The following is a 17,150-nucleotide window of genomic DNA, read 5'->3' on the forward strand; positions in this document are numbered from 1 at the left end:
TTTAAGGAGATATATTTGAGGCCTGAAAATTATAATAATAATGAAAAATATGCCAAATGATCCAAATAAATTGGTTAAAAATTATTGGATCAGAGAAATATATAGTATAGAAATAAAGAACTTGCAAATCAACTGGAAGAAACATCTTCTAGAGCTTTGACTTTGGTGGTTTGCTTTTTTTTTTTTTTTTTTTTTTGAGATGGAGTCTTGCACTGTCACCCAGGCTGGAGTCCAATGGCATAATCTCAGCTCACTGCAACCTCGACCTCCTGGGTTCAAGTGATTCTCCTGTCTCAGCTTCCCTAGTAGTTGGGTTTACAGGTGCCCACCACCATGCCCAGCTAATTTTTTGTATTTTTAGTAGAGATGAGGTTTCACTCTGTTGGCCAGGCTGGTCTTGAACTCCTGACCTTGCGATCTGCTCACCTTGGCCTCCCAAAGTGCTGAGATTACAGGCGGGAACCACTGCGCCTGACTGGTTTGGTTTGCTTTAATGAATGACTATTTGGCACACACTTTTCTTCTGGTAAATTTTCTTTGATTTTCTCCTGAAACCACTTTGAATATCGGTCCAGGCTCTACTAAATCCACCAAAATAAATAAGAACATGTAAGGATATTAGCCCCCAAATAGATTTTGCTTTCTTGAAAGTAAGAAGCCAATACACTTAGAAAACTCTTGATATACCTAGGAATGACTTAATTTTATGTTAATCCCTGGAATTGGATGGCTCAGCTAAAATTGGATTATTTCCAAATTAATAGGAGGCTGGCTGAGTTGACATGGCTATTTTGATTTTTTATTTTATAAGTTGAATTCTTTCTTTTCTCATCCTCGCTCTCCTTTACTGGGCTTTCAAATAATGTTAGCATTTGCCCATCAATGCAGGGTATACCATAGATCCAATTATTTTCATTTAATTCATACATACTCCACTTAACCCCCCCAATACATCCTCCCACTGGAGGAAGCAAAAGGTAGTTTATTGGCAACACAGAGGAACACACTCTGGACCAATTCTCTCTTTTATATGTTACAGCATAAGGTCACTGGAGCTAACCATCTTCCCAAGAAGGACATCTTTCTGAGGGTATCAAGGAAGTGTGCTCGTCAGGATTTCACGCTTCCTGTCACTCTTCACATCTTTGTTCTCCTATACTGCTGAAGCAGGTACAGTTTTTCATCCAGGAGCTCATCAACAGCTTATTCCTTTTAATCAAACAATGAAAGAAGAAAAGATAAATGAGTGAAGAAGCTAGCATTTCTCTATGCAGGTTGGGGCAAACTATGACGTTTCCTCTTTCTTTTTTAAAAATAATATATTTATAATTTTATTATATATATTATATAGATTATCTCTCTCTATATATATATGTATGTATGAAAAATATGCCAAATGATCCATATAATTGCTTAAAAATTGTCCTTGGTTCAGAGCAATATGTAGTATAGAAATAAAGAACTTGCGAATCAACTAGAATAATCATCTTCTAGATTATATATATAATCTATATATAATCTATATATATTAAATGTGTATATATAATCTACATATAATCTCTCTGTATATAATCTATCTATATGTGTGTGTTGTGTGTGTGTGTGTGTGTGTATATATATATATATATAGAGAGAGAGAGAGAGAGAGAGAGAGAGACTGGGTCTTGCTCTGTTGCCCAGGTTGGAGTGCAGTGGCATAATCATGGTTCACTGCAGCCTCAACTTCTCAGGCTCAAGCAATCTTCCCACATCAGCCTCCCAAGTAGCTGAGACTACAGTTGCATGCCACCATTCTTAGTTAATTTATTATTATTATTATTATTATTATTATTATTATCATCTGTAGAGACAGCATCTCACCATGTTTCCCAGACTGGTCTCGAACTCCTGGGCTCAAGTGATCTGCCCCTTTCGGCCTCCCAAAGTCCTGGGATAATAGGCAAGAACCACTGTGCCCGGCCTATATAATTTTTTGAAACTGCTAAGAAATCTTTCCACCCACAGGTTGTCAGATGAGGTAGAAGCCCTATCTCCTCAGTGAATATTCTTTAGGATGTTTAGTATGCTCTGTTTGATTCGTTGCTCTTTCACTCTTGCTCTGGGCCAAGGTTGCCTTCTGGTGGCTTTCAGGGGTTCCTCCTTTTCATATAAGCAGAATTTGAATTGGGCTCCTAGGTTTAACTGGGCGGGCATTACTCACAAACATATCGGTTTTCAAAGTAGCCACATCCAGGACTCATAAAAGCATCCTGATCACTTCACTAAATAAGTGAGCTTCTATAACCAGAATATCTCATGTCTTTTATTTTTTTCTTTTCTCTCTCTCTTCTTTATTCTATTTTCTATTCTATTTGAATAATGACATGCAGATAGGATGCCATTATTCTGGGATATTTTTCACATTATATGTGTAGGAATTTAAATGTATACTTGCAGGATAGAGTATGTAAATCATTCAATCTCTCTGTTATAAAAATAATGCAGAAAGTCTTCAGTGATTAGCTGTCTCACAACTACTATTGTTGGGTCTTCTGAAGTATGAATTTTATGTGTGAATTCCAAATCTACGTGCTCCTCTTTTGGATCAAATCACCACCAAAACAAAAACAATAACAACACAAAAGTCTTTATTGTGGCATCTGTCTTTCGTAGTTCTCATTATAACCTTGACTTCCTCTCCTTCACTTTTTTAATGACAAAATGTGCAGTAGTCAAACACAAATGAAATAAGCTGTGTTGACCTCAGATAAGATTGAATTGGGTCACTTCCACTAAATAAAGTGAAGTTCAATTTTGCACTATGCAAAAAGCAACCTATTGAAGTTACTTATTTCTGAGAATCCCTCCCAAATTTCCAATCTGACACCTCATTGCTTCTCACGTTTGTCTACTGAACATGGTGACGTGAATTTTCTACTGGTAGTATTAGCTGTATTGTGAAGTCATATTTCAGTATTTTCACTTTTAAATATATGTATTTTGTGAGCAGTGAAATGGCGATAGAAGAGAGTTGACTGTGATTAAGCTAAAATATGTAAATGAGCATTTCCCGGTGTGTTTTATTGGGTGGGGGTAGGGGGTGAAGGCAAAATCTACTTTAAATGATCGAAGGTTCCTCTCAAGAATAAAAACAAAGTACAGTACAGTGAAACTCCCAAATACTATTTTCCAAGGTACCTTTGTCTGTAGTGAAACACAAAGTGACTCATTTGAACGGGGTCTATGTCTTGGCATATCACATGAAAGCCAGGCCAACACAACAATTTCCCCCAGAAACAGTGTTCTTTATTAATGCCACCAGGCAGTAGACAAGCTGTCACCAACAGAGCCATTATAATGCCCGAGACAGAGTATCCCGATAACTCTGCTTTATTCTGCAGGAGTCGCTCCGTGCCACTGCATGACTGAGCGTCTCCCTCACGTTTAGAAAAGAGTCAGTTCATGTTACCACTATAAACTCAATCCCTGAACATATCGCCTCACACCAACAGGACAAAATGCAAATGAGAACACTTTGCACTTTATAAAGAATGTTCCTGGAAAGATGGTCAAAGTGGTTTATAAACTAGAACTACCTTTTCTGAGAGTAAACAAAGGCACGGAGTGGTTAGATAACAGTGTCAATGGGATAACTTATTGGAAGACAAAGTAGGAAAAAAAAAGCTTTGAAGTGTATTATGACCAACAGGTATTATCTTTACGCAAGCATTCTGAAAACTATCATGAAAAACATGTGAAAACCTGATTTCTAGTTCAGCAGAGAAGGTGTCGTATTCTCCAAAATGACAGGGTGATTCACTGATGAAAAGTGTTCAAATGTTAAACGTCAGTCTCTGGGTGGTCCATGAGTCCAATCTTTCATTTCTATCAATGTATACACAAGTGGGAATCTGACTTATTAATAATAGTAACCTGATATTGAGAGGTAATACATTTGGTTTTTCTCAAACCAGAGCCAGTCTTCTCAGGAATTTACCTGTCAGTAGAATGGTGATTCTATAACCTGCTTCACCTTTCCATCAGTTGCGTAGAAATGTTCTCCAAGAAATTATTCTTCCTTCAGTAAGCCCAGACCTGATGCAATATGGAGCAAAACTGACTAATGACAACATTTGAAGATCAACAACAGAGTTGTTTAGGAATAGTAATCCCATGTTTCTGTCATCCTAGGGCTTAGTGGTTAATTTATTTAAATGACTATATTGAAAAGTTAAAAAAAACACAACAAAACTCAGCTTGGTAGACATGTTAGAAAGGGGAGCCTCTCCAGACTTTTAAGGGACGGAAAAAGTAGTTAAGAAGCTACTTTGCTAGCCCCTGAATGGGATGGTCAAGAATTCTACTCTCAAAGGCTAGTCAATCTGTTTTCTGTTTTATATCACGTGCTACCCTTGGTTAGTGACAGACTCTTTTTTTCTTGCTTTTCCCTGTTAAATTGTCACCCATGTAATTACTCATCAACAGGAATTATTTTCCTCTGGTCTCCAATTTTAATCCCGAGAAGCTTTTCTTATTTGTGCTTTTATATTTTTTACAAGACTTTTTTAATTTTTAAAAAAATTTTAATTTTTTAAAATGTTGTTCTTATACTTTTCAAGTTGCAATACTGCAAAATAAAATGCCCCAGGATAGACCTAATACCATAAAAATCCTAGAGGAAAACCTAGGTAGTACCATTCAGGACATAGGCATGGGCAAAGACTTCATGTCTAAAACACCAAAAGCAACAGCAGCAAAAGCCAAAATTGACAAATGGGATCTAATTAAACTAAAGAGCTTCTGCACAGCAAAAGAAACTACCATCAGAGTGAACAGGCAACCTACAGAATGGGAGAAAATTTTTGCAATCTACACATCTGACAAAGGGCTAATATCCAGAACCTACAAAGAACTCAAACAAATTTACAAGAAAAAAACAAACAACCCCATCAAAAAGTGGGCAAAGGATATGAACAGACATTTCTCAAAAGAAGACATTCATACAGCCAACAGACACATGAAAAAATGCTCATCATCACTGGCCATCAGAGAAATGCAAATCAAAACCACAATGAGATACCATCTCACACCAGTTAGAATGGCGATCATTAAAAAGTCAGGAAACAACAGGTGCTGGAGAGGATGTGGAGAAATAGGAACGCTTTTACACTGTTGGTGGGATTGTAAACTAGTTCAACCATTATGGAAAACAGTATGGCGATTCCTCAAGGATCTAGAACTAGATATACCATATGACCCAGCCATCCCATTACTGGGTATATACCCAAAGGATTATAAATTATGCTGCTATAAAGACACATGCACACGTATGTTTATTGCAGCACTATTCACAATAGCAAAGACTTGGAATCAACCCAAATGTCCATCAGTGACAGATTGGATTAAGAAAATGTGGCACATATACACCATGGAATACTATGCAGCCATAAAAAAGGATGAGTTTGTGTCCTTTGTAGGGACATGGATGCAGCTGGAAACCATCATTCTTAGCAAACTATCACAAGAACAGAAAACCAAACACCGCATGTTCTCACTCATAGGTGGGAACTGAACAATGAGATCACTTGGACTCAGGAAGGGGAACATCACACACCGGGGCCTATCATGGGGAGGGGGGAGGGGGGAGGGATTGCATTGGGAGTTATACCTGATGTAAATGACGAGTTGATGGGTGCACCACACCAACATGGCACAAGTATACATATGTAACAAACCTGCACGTTATGCACATGTACCCTACAACTTAAAGTATAATAATAATAAATAAATTTTTTAAAAAAAGTCCCAGGAAAATTATAATCCGGGTAATCAGATTCACATAACAAATATATTTGCTTTTCCATTCAGTGGCTTTTCCCAAATGGAAACACACTTACCATACTTGATCTGCAGTCTTTTGACATTCTCCTTTGCCTTGGTAGTACAGGGCAGGTAATTCTGTCTTAGAAGAAAGAATGCGAAAGAAGCAATTGCTTTAAGTGAGTAACAATCTTAGTTCCTCAAAGTCCAGGATGCCAGGTCAATAGCTCTATGAGGAGGGTGGCAGGGAAGCTCTTCTTTGAAAACTTCTTTGAAATTGCTGGAGTTATACATCTCTATACTGTGAAAGAAAAAGAGAAAATGAGAGGCGGACAGAGAGAGAGAAAGAGAGAGAGTGTCATTACAGTTTGAGCTAGTGCATACACGTACACATTAGGGTCACTAGAAAAGGCTTATACGAGCCACTCTTCTTAACAAAGTCATTAGGAATAGGTATCTTTTATAAATAACAATGGATAATAATTATTTATATTATAGGTCCAATGGAGAAGATAGGACCCAGGTTAGACATTTTTGACACAAAGAGTTGCAATCCTCTCAGGATAGATACTTTGAGGGTGAGCCCAGCCTCTCTATAATAAACATGTTATTTTTTAGTTTTCTTATTAATCTTTCCCAATGCTTCAAAGAAAAAATATTGGAAGGATGTTTGTTCTTGTGGGATATTAAATGAAAAAATAAGAATAAAAAGATAAAAGACATTTTCAACTCCAACTCTTGGGGAGTAAATTAACTAGACAGTGTCATACAATGATAACTACTGCATTCACATTTTGTGAAATGTATAGAATATGTTGACCATCTAGCATCATAAACGAAATGACTATAAATAAAAAAGATCACCTTCAATAAAAGCTTTAGGCAAGGGAGTGCTCAGGTTTGATTAACCATTTTCCACCAAAAGCAATCTCTTCTCAGTTGAAGATATGGACAACATTAATTGGGTAAACCCTTGTTGTAACTTTGCTGTATATATATTTTATATGCTATAAAATATATATGTATTTGTGAAGAGCTAATCCACAATTTTAATTTGAGCAAAAGCAGTATCATTAACTAACAATAGTCACATATTTCCAGAATCATAACAACACTGTTACTTGTCACATCCATGAAACTCTCTACATTTAATGCCATCTAATTCCTGTAACAACAAACCAGGTAAAAATACTTTCCCATATTTTATAAATGATCAGAAAACAAAGGCTCTGGGATGCTAAGTAATATTTGCAATTAAAAAGCTTAGATTGGTCTCATTATGCTAAATTATCATTGTCTTTTATTCATTTATTTTTTGTTTCTTTTATCTAGATGTGTTTAGGAATATCTCTTAATTTTTAATTATTAGACTGAAACCTGATTAAAATAAAACTAAACAGTTGCAGGATAAAACTATGACCTTAAGTACACTAGTGGGCTGGAGGCTAAGAGAGAGCTAAGGGTATGAGAACCAAGTTCAGGAATACACCAATGTAAAGCTACATGCATAGTCATGGTACAAAATTTCTTGAGTTGCATGGTGACATTTTCAGGGAAATAATTCACTTGCGTCACTAGCTCCAGAATTTCATGTGTAAAAAGTGGATAGCTGAGAATTCTTAGAATGCTTGAAAACTATTAAGACTCAAAATAAAACAATTCTACCTCCATTACACCTGTTTGACTGACATTTGGGAGTCAGCCACTCCCAACATTTAAAACATATGATTCTTTTAGGAAGCTTTTTTCAACATTTTTCAAATGTACTACTTTTTGTCAATAAAATTTTGAAATCACATTTCCTTGTATACCTAATAATATACTGTTTCTTCCAGGCATAATTGAAAGCCTTTTTTTAATTAAAAATGGAAAATATCTTCTTTTACTTACTCGTATTTCAGTACCATGGTAATGTCTAACAGTGCATTCGTATATTGAAAAGTGCTGCATTTGGATTTACATGGCTTTAGGCTTCAGGTTAATCATCACATCCTCTTTACATCTAAAAATAGCTCATGTCTTTCCAAATGGGTACCAAACCCTCTGATTTCTTAGAATTTGTTTTTCCCCCTACTTACATTTGAAGCCACCCACCCGTTTTTTTCTGTCTTTTCATGGCTAAAAAGTAGTATTCTGCAGAAATTTTCATTCACCTTCCCTAGGAACCAACGTTCCATTACTCCCATTACAGAATGTCTTTGATGTGCACATGGGTGAGAAAAAGCAAAAGAACCAAAGTCAGAGGAGGTTTGAATGTGTGGGGTATGACATTAATTTGCACTTTGAATAATCATCTCAGGATATGTCTACAGGATGTCAGCATATCTGCTTCAAAAGTGGGGAAAAAACCCTGAAGTCAATCAACTCATTGGTCTACCCAGTTTAAAACAACTGATTTGAATTTTAAAAGTAAGTTTATTATTGCTCTGTATTATATAGAGACAAATCTGTATGAATATGGTTATATAACCTTCTCATAGCTCTTAATATGTACACATTTAAACAAAGTACTTATAATAAAAATCAGGGAACTTTAAAAGTATTACTATATTTATTTTTATTTCTTAGTATATATTTAGCTTTCCTAAACCAGTTTAGTTTTAATGATATTCCTATTTCAATAACTTTTGAAATGAAAGAAAGTGTTGTTCGTTTAACATTTATTTCAGATTAAACGTTGTAATAATTTTGGTCACCTACACTTAGAGTTGAAAAATTTACATCAGCATTTTCAAAACCTTCAGAAAGTAGAAGAAAATAACTTTTAGAAAATGTCCAGTTTTCTTCTAGTATTAATGCAAAAGAAAGTTATGGCGTTAATTGTAAGCATATAGTGCATTCAGAGTTTTACTTTTAATCTTTTGATTTAGATAAAATAAGGCCAAAATATACCTATTACAGTGTCTCCTTATCTTTATGTTGCTTAGGACATTTTTCTACCACTGCATCTTGGGCACAATTTATTTGATAGCCTAATGAGGGCTTTTTCTGTTCTATCCTGTCCACTGGGTAAGAATGAGAAAGAAAATCTGTTGAGTTGAATTGTGTGGCCCAAAATTCATATGTTGAAGCCCTAACCTCCAGTGCCTCAGTCTGTGGTCTTATTTGGAAATAGGGTCATTGAAGAGGTAATTAGTTAGTATGGGGTCATACTTCATGGATGAGGGTGGGACCCTAATCCAGTATGACAGGTGTCCTTATTAAGGGAAGCAATTTGAACACAGAGACAAACTCCCACAGGAAGAACAACATGTGAAGGTAAGTGAGGAATTGGAGCAATGATTCTATAAGCCAAGGAACACCAAAAATGGCCAGGATGTGACCAGAGAGAGGCATGAAACAGATTCCCCCAGCTCACAGCTTCAGAGGCAACCAACCCCACTGACACCTTGATCTTCAACTTGTAGCCTCCAGAACCGTGAGACATTTCTTTTCTTTAAGTGTCCCTGTCTGTGGTACTTTGTGATGGCAGCCCTAGCAATCTACAAAATCTAATATAAATTCCAACCTGAGGAGGCTCATTTCCTTTCCTTTGAGAAAGAAAACAATATTTTATGTATCCTATGTGATTACTGTCCGCCCTTTCCTTAAGTATCTTCATATATAGAAAAATATAGAGAGAGCCCATATGACAGACTAGTACATTATATAGAGACTTTGTTCATGCCCCAGAGATTCTCATTAAAAAGAAACTGGATCATCCATAACGACACATCATGGTTTTGCAAATCTGTTCTAGACTTTATGGTCCAAGGAGTGTAATTTAGTCCCAATCAACTCTGCACTAATGGCAATGCCATCCATTTTTCTACATAAGAAGGGAGCCTCAGTTTCCTCATGCAAAAAAAAAAGAATAAATTGCATTAAAATTATTTAGTTTATTGTACACATTTTTACTTTATGTAAAAATCATTTTGAAATGAAAGTTATATCACTAAATATTTGACTTAATACAGATTTGGATCTTCAGTATTATTACTATCAAAGACTTTTTTGCTTTCACTAAATTGTACATGTACATATATTTAATAAGAAATTTGAAAAATGTATCTTCTGAACTAATATCTAATTAATCTCTCTTTATAGCCTCTTTAAAGGGTAAGAGCTTGTTAAATGAATGAAGAAGGAACAAGAATCAGTTCAAAGTTGGAAAGAATAAAACTGTGTGTGTGTGTGTGTGTGTGTGTGTACGCGCGCACGCGCACGTGTGTATGCGTGTGTGTAGTTGATTGGCTGGTTTGAGAAGGTCTTTATTTTTCCTTCATTTATGTATAAATAAATGTTTTATGTTGAGGTAATCATAGATCCACATGGATGTGTAAGAACTACAAGAGAGTGATCTCATATGCTTATGCCCAGGTTTCCCCAATGGTAACATCTTGCAAAAGCATAATACAATATTATAACCAGGACATTGACATTGATACAGTCAAGATTCAGAGCATTTTCATCACAGCAAGGATTCCTCATGTTTCTCTTTTATCGTTACACCCACTTCCTTCCTGCATGGATTCCCACCTTAACCCCCTGGCAACCACTAGTCTATTCTCCATTTCCGTCATTTTCTCATTTCAAGGATGTTATATAAAGGGAATCATACCGTATGTAATCTTTGGAAACTGACTTTATTTTCAGTCGGCATAGTTCTTTGGTGATACATCCAGGTTGTCGAATGCATCGACAGTTTGTTCCTTGTTATTGGGAGTAGTAATCCATAGTAAGTTGTACTGTGTTTTGTTTAACCATGTATTCATGGAGAGATATCTGATTATTTCCAGGTTTTGGTTATTATAAGTAGATGTGCCACAATGTTCAAGTTTGTCTCATTTCCCTGGAATAAATGCGAAAGAGAACAATTGCTGGGTCATATGTAAGTACAGTTGAATATTTAACTGTTTAAAAAACTGCCAAGCTGTTTGCTATTAGAGAAATGCAAATTAAAACCACGGAAAAGTATTACTGCACATCTAGCAGAATGACGAAAATAGGGACAAAAACAAACACAGCAAGGATGCAGAGGACAGGTCACTGTCACATTACTGGTGCAAAACCAGTTTGAAGAGACATACTTTATCTGTATTTCCTGAGGTCATTTATTCTCCATTTTAAATCCACTCTTAGAGATCTCTCGAAATCTACTTGGTGAGCTTAACTTTAAATAAAGGTACACCTCAGAATTAAGGACAAGAATCTGCAGTCAGTCCTCATTACTTATGGATTTCATGTTTACAGACCTGCCTACTCCCTAAAATTACCTGTAACTCCCAAGTCAATAGCCACAGCCATTTCATGTCCCTTCACAGACATGTGGAGAGCAGCAAAAAAACTGTCACCCAAAGTGCATGTTCCCAGATGAGGTTCAACAAGGCGACATTCTGCCTTGCTCCTGTTTTATGTCTCATACTGTACACAACTGTCCTTTTGGTGTGTGGTCTATTTAGTGCTACATTCTTCTCATTTTGTGCTTTCTGCTACTGCTTTCACTACAGTGATATAGCACCATCTAGTATTCCTAAGTGCAAGAAGGCTTCAAGGTGCCATATGAAGAAAAGAGATGTGTTTGATAAGCCTTGTTCAAGTGTTAGTTACAGTGCTGTTGGCCATGAATTCAATGTTAATAAATCAATGATGTATGTTAAACAAGGTGTCCTTTAACAGAAACACACACAAAACAAGGTCATGTATTGATTGTTTTATGACAATGTGTGACCAGAGGCTCGAAGGAACATCCTCTGTGTTTCCCGTGGGAACAACGGTTCAGTATTTGCTAATTCAGGGCTCATAGCAATGACGTTCTTTAAAGAACATAATTACCACAAACAACAAGAACTGACTGCGTGTTACTCTATGGAGGAATCACGGTGAAATCATAACAGCAACAAAAACCAACCTAAAACAAGAACATAATTACCACAAACAACAAGAACTGACTGCGTGTTACTCTATGGAGGAATCACAGTCAAATCATAACAGCAACACAAACCAACCTAAAACAAACCTCCCTCCAAAAAATACCTTCCTGCTTCCCAATTCACTTTTCTTTTCCTCATCAGGTAGACTTAGGGGACCACACAGCCTAGTTTTGGGGAGAAAGTCTTGGTTTGTCAAATGTATCAACAGTTTGTTTCTTTTCGTTGAGGGTCGTGGTCCATAGTAGACCACTTTTTCATGTATTATCAGTGTCTTATTTTGTAGTCAAAATACCATGGGGTCGGGTGCGGTGGCTCACACTTGTAATCTCAGCACTTTGGGAGGCCGGGGCAGGTGGATCACGAGGTCAGGAGTTTGAGACCATTCTGGCTAACACAGTGAAACCCCGTCTCTACTGAAAATTCAAATGAAGTATTATTTGGGTGTGGTGGCAGGCGCCTGTAGTCCCAGTTACCTGGGAGGTTGAAGCAGGAGAATCACTTGAATCCCGCAGGCGGAGGTTGCAGTGAGCCGAGATCACACCACTGTACTCCAGCGTGAGCGACAGAGCGAGACTCTGTCTCAAAAAAAAAAAAAGGTACCATGGTTGGAATGATAAATGATATTGTCACTTTTGTTAGTGGTGAGGTGAATGGCATCTGAAATATGTATTTTTTAAGGTATGTAATGAAATTGCGCTTAGGGGAGTTATAATTTACTCTATGTATTTTTATACATACTTAAATCAATACATTCTTACAGACTAGCTTCTTTACTAGTAACGTACAGGCTGATTTTCTCACTCCATGGATGAATATGGACATGAATCTAGGAGTGGAGATCCCTTAGTCACCAGCTCACCCCAGGTGTCTTGCTCTTATCTTTCAGAGGGGAACATTGGTTGGGGGTCGCTCTCCACCATGTGCTGTTCTCCAGGACTTTGGGTGAATCCAGGTGTGGGAAAGAAGGTAGCATCAGCTGTAAGATTCAATGATGTCTCTGGTGCAGCAGAATACAAACTGCAAACTTTGAAATGCCTTCGAAACTCCTTGGCTCCTCCTGGAGGCTCGAACTTGAAGGAAAGCACTGATTAGTTTGAGACTCTGGGCTTGAACACTAGAATCATGAAACCTCCCTCACAGCCCTCGTGCGAGGAGTACCTGGGGATATTCCCATGTGAGCCAAGGGGCTACTAGTGAAGATGCCATCAGGAGCTCCACAAGAGGGACGTGTCTCAGGGATCTCCTGGGCAGCAGAGGTAAAGTGGGGAGAGTAATTCTAGTGACCAGAGTGAGTTTCTGAACTCACAGTTTCTGATGATCAGCACTGTGATTCTCGACTTCCAGCAGTGAGACAGAAAGATGGCATCGGATAGCCTTGCTGTGGCTCCCGGAACCTCAATCCTCAGCCCATAGTCCGTTGCTCCAGAAAGCTACATGTGATTGAAATGTTTCATGCCACTGGATAATGAAAAAAACAAAAACAAAAACAAAAAAACCCAACAACAACAAAACTTTGCCACATAATTCCAGTACTAGATTATGACATTGAGAGAACATCTTTATTTCTATAGATCTTGTGGAGGTAAAAAAATTATATTTTTCTGGATACTATTGAGAAGTCTATTATATAAATACCTTAAGACTTGACAACGGGAGTGAGAAGCAATTATCTGTGTAATAACAATGCGGAAAATGTAGCGATTTACTTCAAACTGCTATTACTTTGTAAAGACGAGCACAAAGGTTTAGTGCTTTCACTCTGAAAAGGGATTTCTGTAAAGTAGACAAAATAAAATTTCAGTTAATGTTTGGCTTCATTCCACTCCCCAGACTGGAACCTTGCTTTGGTGTTACTTAAGTTAGGAAACTGATCGCAATGTTTGAAAATGTAAGTAAATTCATCAGTTTCAGAATCATTTTTGGCTTTCCATTGTTATAGAAGCCAGAAGTTAGTGAGAAATAATCTACCATTTCCTGGGAAATTTGGTCAATGTATCTATATACCAGAAATGACTACATGTTCATCAATTCTTTAAGTGCATATTTTCCAAAACTCCAGTTAATATCTTTATGAATATTTAGGAAAGACTGATGCTGTATCGAGAAATTTTCTGTAATAGACAAGCTGTGAAATTGCTCTCTCCTTTCTCACCTTCAAATTTAGAGTGTGGCCCATTGACCAAACTCTAGGCATTGAAATACCTATATCTGCACAATTTATAAGCAACTAGAATTACCAATTTTTAGAAGTGGATCTACCCAGGTAGAATTGTGAATTATTATTTGCATGATACTTAAACAATTTTTTAAAAATTACACGCATTGTCACTTCTGAGTTTGATCATTGCAGGTAAACTGGTTACAGCAAATTTTAAAATTCTTATTATGCAGATTAGGCAACTAGGTGTCAAGAACTTTAGTTCACTTGACTAGTCACACTATTACTAAGTACATAGCATGACTCAACGCATGCTATTGAAGTAAATGTCACTTTTCTCTCTATCTCTATAGCACAGATCCTTTTATCCCAAATGGGTGGTCTTTGTTGCTTTACTAATGTCCTCCCTTCCCCTCTTTTCATGGGCCTCTTCTCTTCTTGGTGTTTTGTTATGTTAGGATGTTCAGCTCTAGCTTGTCTCCTTAGGGGTGGGAAAACAAACAACTGATTGCTAAAGCTTTTGAGTCTCCAAGGTTGTCATTCGTGGTGTTCTCCACATCTTTTTAAGAAGAGCATTAAATCGCAGCACCCACACGGTTATGTCCAAGTTCCTCCTAAACGGCCACCACCCATCCATGCTGTGGTGTGTTGGGCTGGATGGGCAAATGGATCTGTTTTCAGATTTCAATGTCTAGGTCATATTGAAGTAACACCCTAAAACAAAATTTGGTTCAAATTTCCATAACCTTTAATCTTTTTGCAAAGCTAATAAAGTAACATAATCTTGCATTACATATAGACAGAGGAGGAAGGGAGGTGAGGAAATGAATAAGGGCTCATTTATCTTTATTTCTTCTAGAAAGTAAGGGTGTTTATCTAGAAGCTACCTAAGGTGTCTTCTAGCTTTATGATTATATGTTTGATGATATTCTAAGGGTTGGGCTTATACTTACTCATATCCTTCAAACCAGACTTATGGTGATTGACTTTTATTTTGGATATTTCAGCCCCTCTTTCTATTTTTATATCCACCATTGATTTAATATTATAAAAATTTGATAGTTGCTACTAACATTATTCAGAGAACTGTGGTTTTATGGGTTTATTTGGGAAAAGTTTATGTGTCCACTCACGGACTCCCCTCTCCCTTCTTCCCTCTCATTCTCTCTCTCTCTCTTCCTTCCTTTCTTTCTCTCTCCTTAGGATGCATTCTGAGCACATATTATATGCTCAGCACTCTGCTAGGGTCTGGGAACATGACTGTGAGTAGGATACAAGCTATCTTAAAACTTTTACTATTTTTTGAGACAGAGTCTCACTCTGTCGCCCAGGCTGGAGCACAGTGGTATGATCTCTACTCACTGCACCCTCCACCTCCCAGGTTCAAGCATTTCTCATGCTTCAGCCTCTCTAATAACTAGGATTACAGGCACGCACCACCACACCCAGCTAATTTTTGTATTTTTAGTAGAGATGGGGTTTCTGCATGTTGGCCAGGCTGATCTCGAACTCCTGACCTTAAGTGATCCAGCTGCCTTGGCTGCCCAAAATGCTGGGATTACAGGCGTGAGTCACTGTGACCGGCCCTAAAACTTTTACTTTTTGGGTGTGAAAATGCCCAGTGAATAAAGAGTGTTCTAGGCGCAGAGGACATGCTTTGAGAAGACTAGAGGTAAAATAAGGAAATTAAAGGAAATGATGTTCCCAGTGTTCCCATGATATGTACAGAGAAGAGATGTGAGGGATGGTGGTCATGTAGGCTACACAGATGACCATGGGGGAAGCTGGTGAAACATATTAAGGATTTTGATTTACTCTGAGGGCGTGGAAAGCCATTAGAAGGTTTTGAAATGAAGAGTGACAAGTTGAAATTTGTGTTTTTGAAAGATTATTTGGACAGCTGTGGTGCCAATGAATTAAATGAGGTTAAGACTAGAAAAAGGAAGAAAATGTAGGCAATATGAATGTAATTTAGACATGAGTTTTTGAACTTGTTTTGGCGGGAGGGGTAAAGAACTTTAGGTGGGTTGTAGAGTATTTAGGAGAGAGAATTCCTAAGATTGCATAATGTAGGTGATGTTCAGGGTGAGAAGGGGAAATTCTCCTCCCTCTGGCCCACAATTCTGCCAGGTTTTCAAATGGGCAGCTGGGTAGATCATTAGTAGTCTTTACAGAGTTCGAAACCTGAAAAGGAGAAAAGATTGTTTTTAAGTAGGAGGAGGATGGTAGGAAGAGTGCAGGATTTTTTGGAAGGAAGAGTAAATGATAATGGAATTAAATGAGTTCTCTATTTGGTTATGCTGGATTTGAGCACTCAGATGGAGAAGTGCAACTGGCAATTGAATATTTTGGTTTAAATATCAGCAAAGAGAGAAAGACTGGGGTGAACTTTTATAATGTTTCTGTATGGAAGCTGGTATATAAAAGGAGATTCAGGGCTTTTAAATCTCTTTTAGGCCTTTAGATAACCACTTTTTTGTCTGTTTGATGAGTCATATGAGTCTATGAAATAGTTATTTTAAAATATTTAAACTCTGAGGCACTTTTTAAACAAAGGTTTGACATAGGCATAATTTTTAACTGAGTAAAATATCTAGCCAAGTGTGATATAAAAGTTAAAACCACACCGCAAGAATAGGCATTTCATTTTGTTTTTTTTTTACCCTGGGCAAAATATAATGATCTATTTTCAAATAATGTGTATATCTGTGTGATGTGGATGGGAAGGGATTGGGTTTTATAAGCATATTTTAAAGGCTCAAAGGGCTTATACACATCAAATGTTCTTCAAAAACAACAACGTGGTGATTGAAGTGTAAATGAATCATGAAATATATGGATTAAATATGCCTGGGTTTATTACTCATAATTAAAAATTTAAGACTTGCTTTGGGCAAAATATGACTAAGGTTTTCTATTGAACCCCAAACACTCAGAAACACTGAAACATTGTAATACCAAATCTTTCCAAGTTTGTAAGGCCTGAGATTTCTATAGATCATATTCTATATTTCCCCTTAGAAATATATCAACACTTACTTTAAGAGGTCTAAAATACAATGTCTGGGAAGAAATAACGTTTCCTTGAAAATTCAAATACAAGTGGGTCTTTTTAGAATAAAGTATGCAAATTAGAAAATTATTTGAGTAGAATTGGATCTGATTGACAGAATTTGGGTATAGAATGAACCATACGTCTTGTAACAATGGACTACATCTAATCAGCTGAAGAAAAGCAAAGCTCAGGATCAAATCTCTATGACTTCACAGCCGCACACGTG

At 37.0% G+C, this 17,150-nt stretch overlaps 1 long non-coding RNA gene across 2 annotated transcripts; it reads right to left on the reverse strand.

The window, feature by feature from the left end:
• Window positions 1-901: 901 nt before the first annotated feature.
• Window positions 902-16,839, reverse strand: LOC114670104 (uncharacterized). Of its 2 annotated transcripts, XR_013398482.1 has the most exons (6): window positions 12,870-16,839; window positions 12,571-12,781; window positions 12,185-12,286; window positions 10,400-10,630; window positions 5,877-6,100; window positions 902-1,209 (listed from the first exon to the last, which is right to left on the reverse strand). It is a non-coding gene; the product is annotated as an uncharacterized LOC114670104 (long non-coding RNA). The 2 variants fall into 2 exon arrangements; XR_013398481.1 differs by having other exon boundaries at window positions 12,571-16,839.
• Between the last annotated feature and the right edge of the window lie 311 nt (window positions 16,840-17,150).

This window comes from Macaca mulatta, chromosome 9, assembly GCF_049350105.2.
Source record: "Macaca mulatta isolate MMU2019108-1 chromosome 9, T2T-MMU8v2.0, whole genome shotgun sequence".
Taxonomy (NCBI): Eukaryota; Metazoa; Chordata; class Mammalia; order Primates; family Cercopithecidae; genus Macaca; species Macaca mulatta.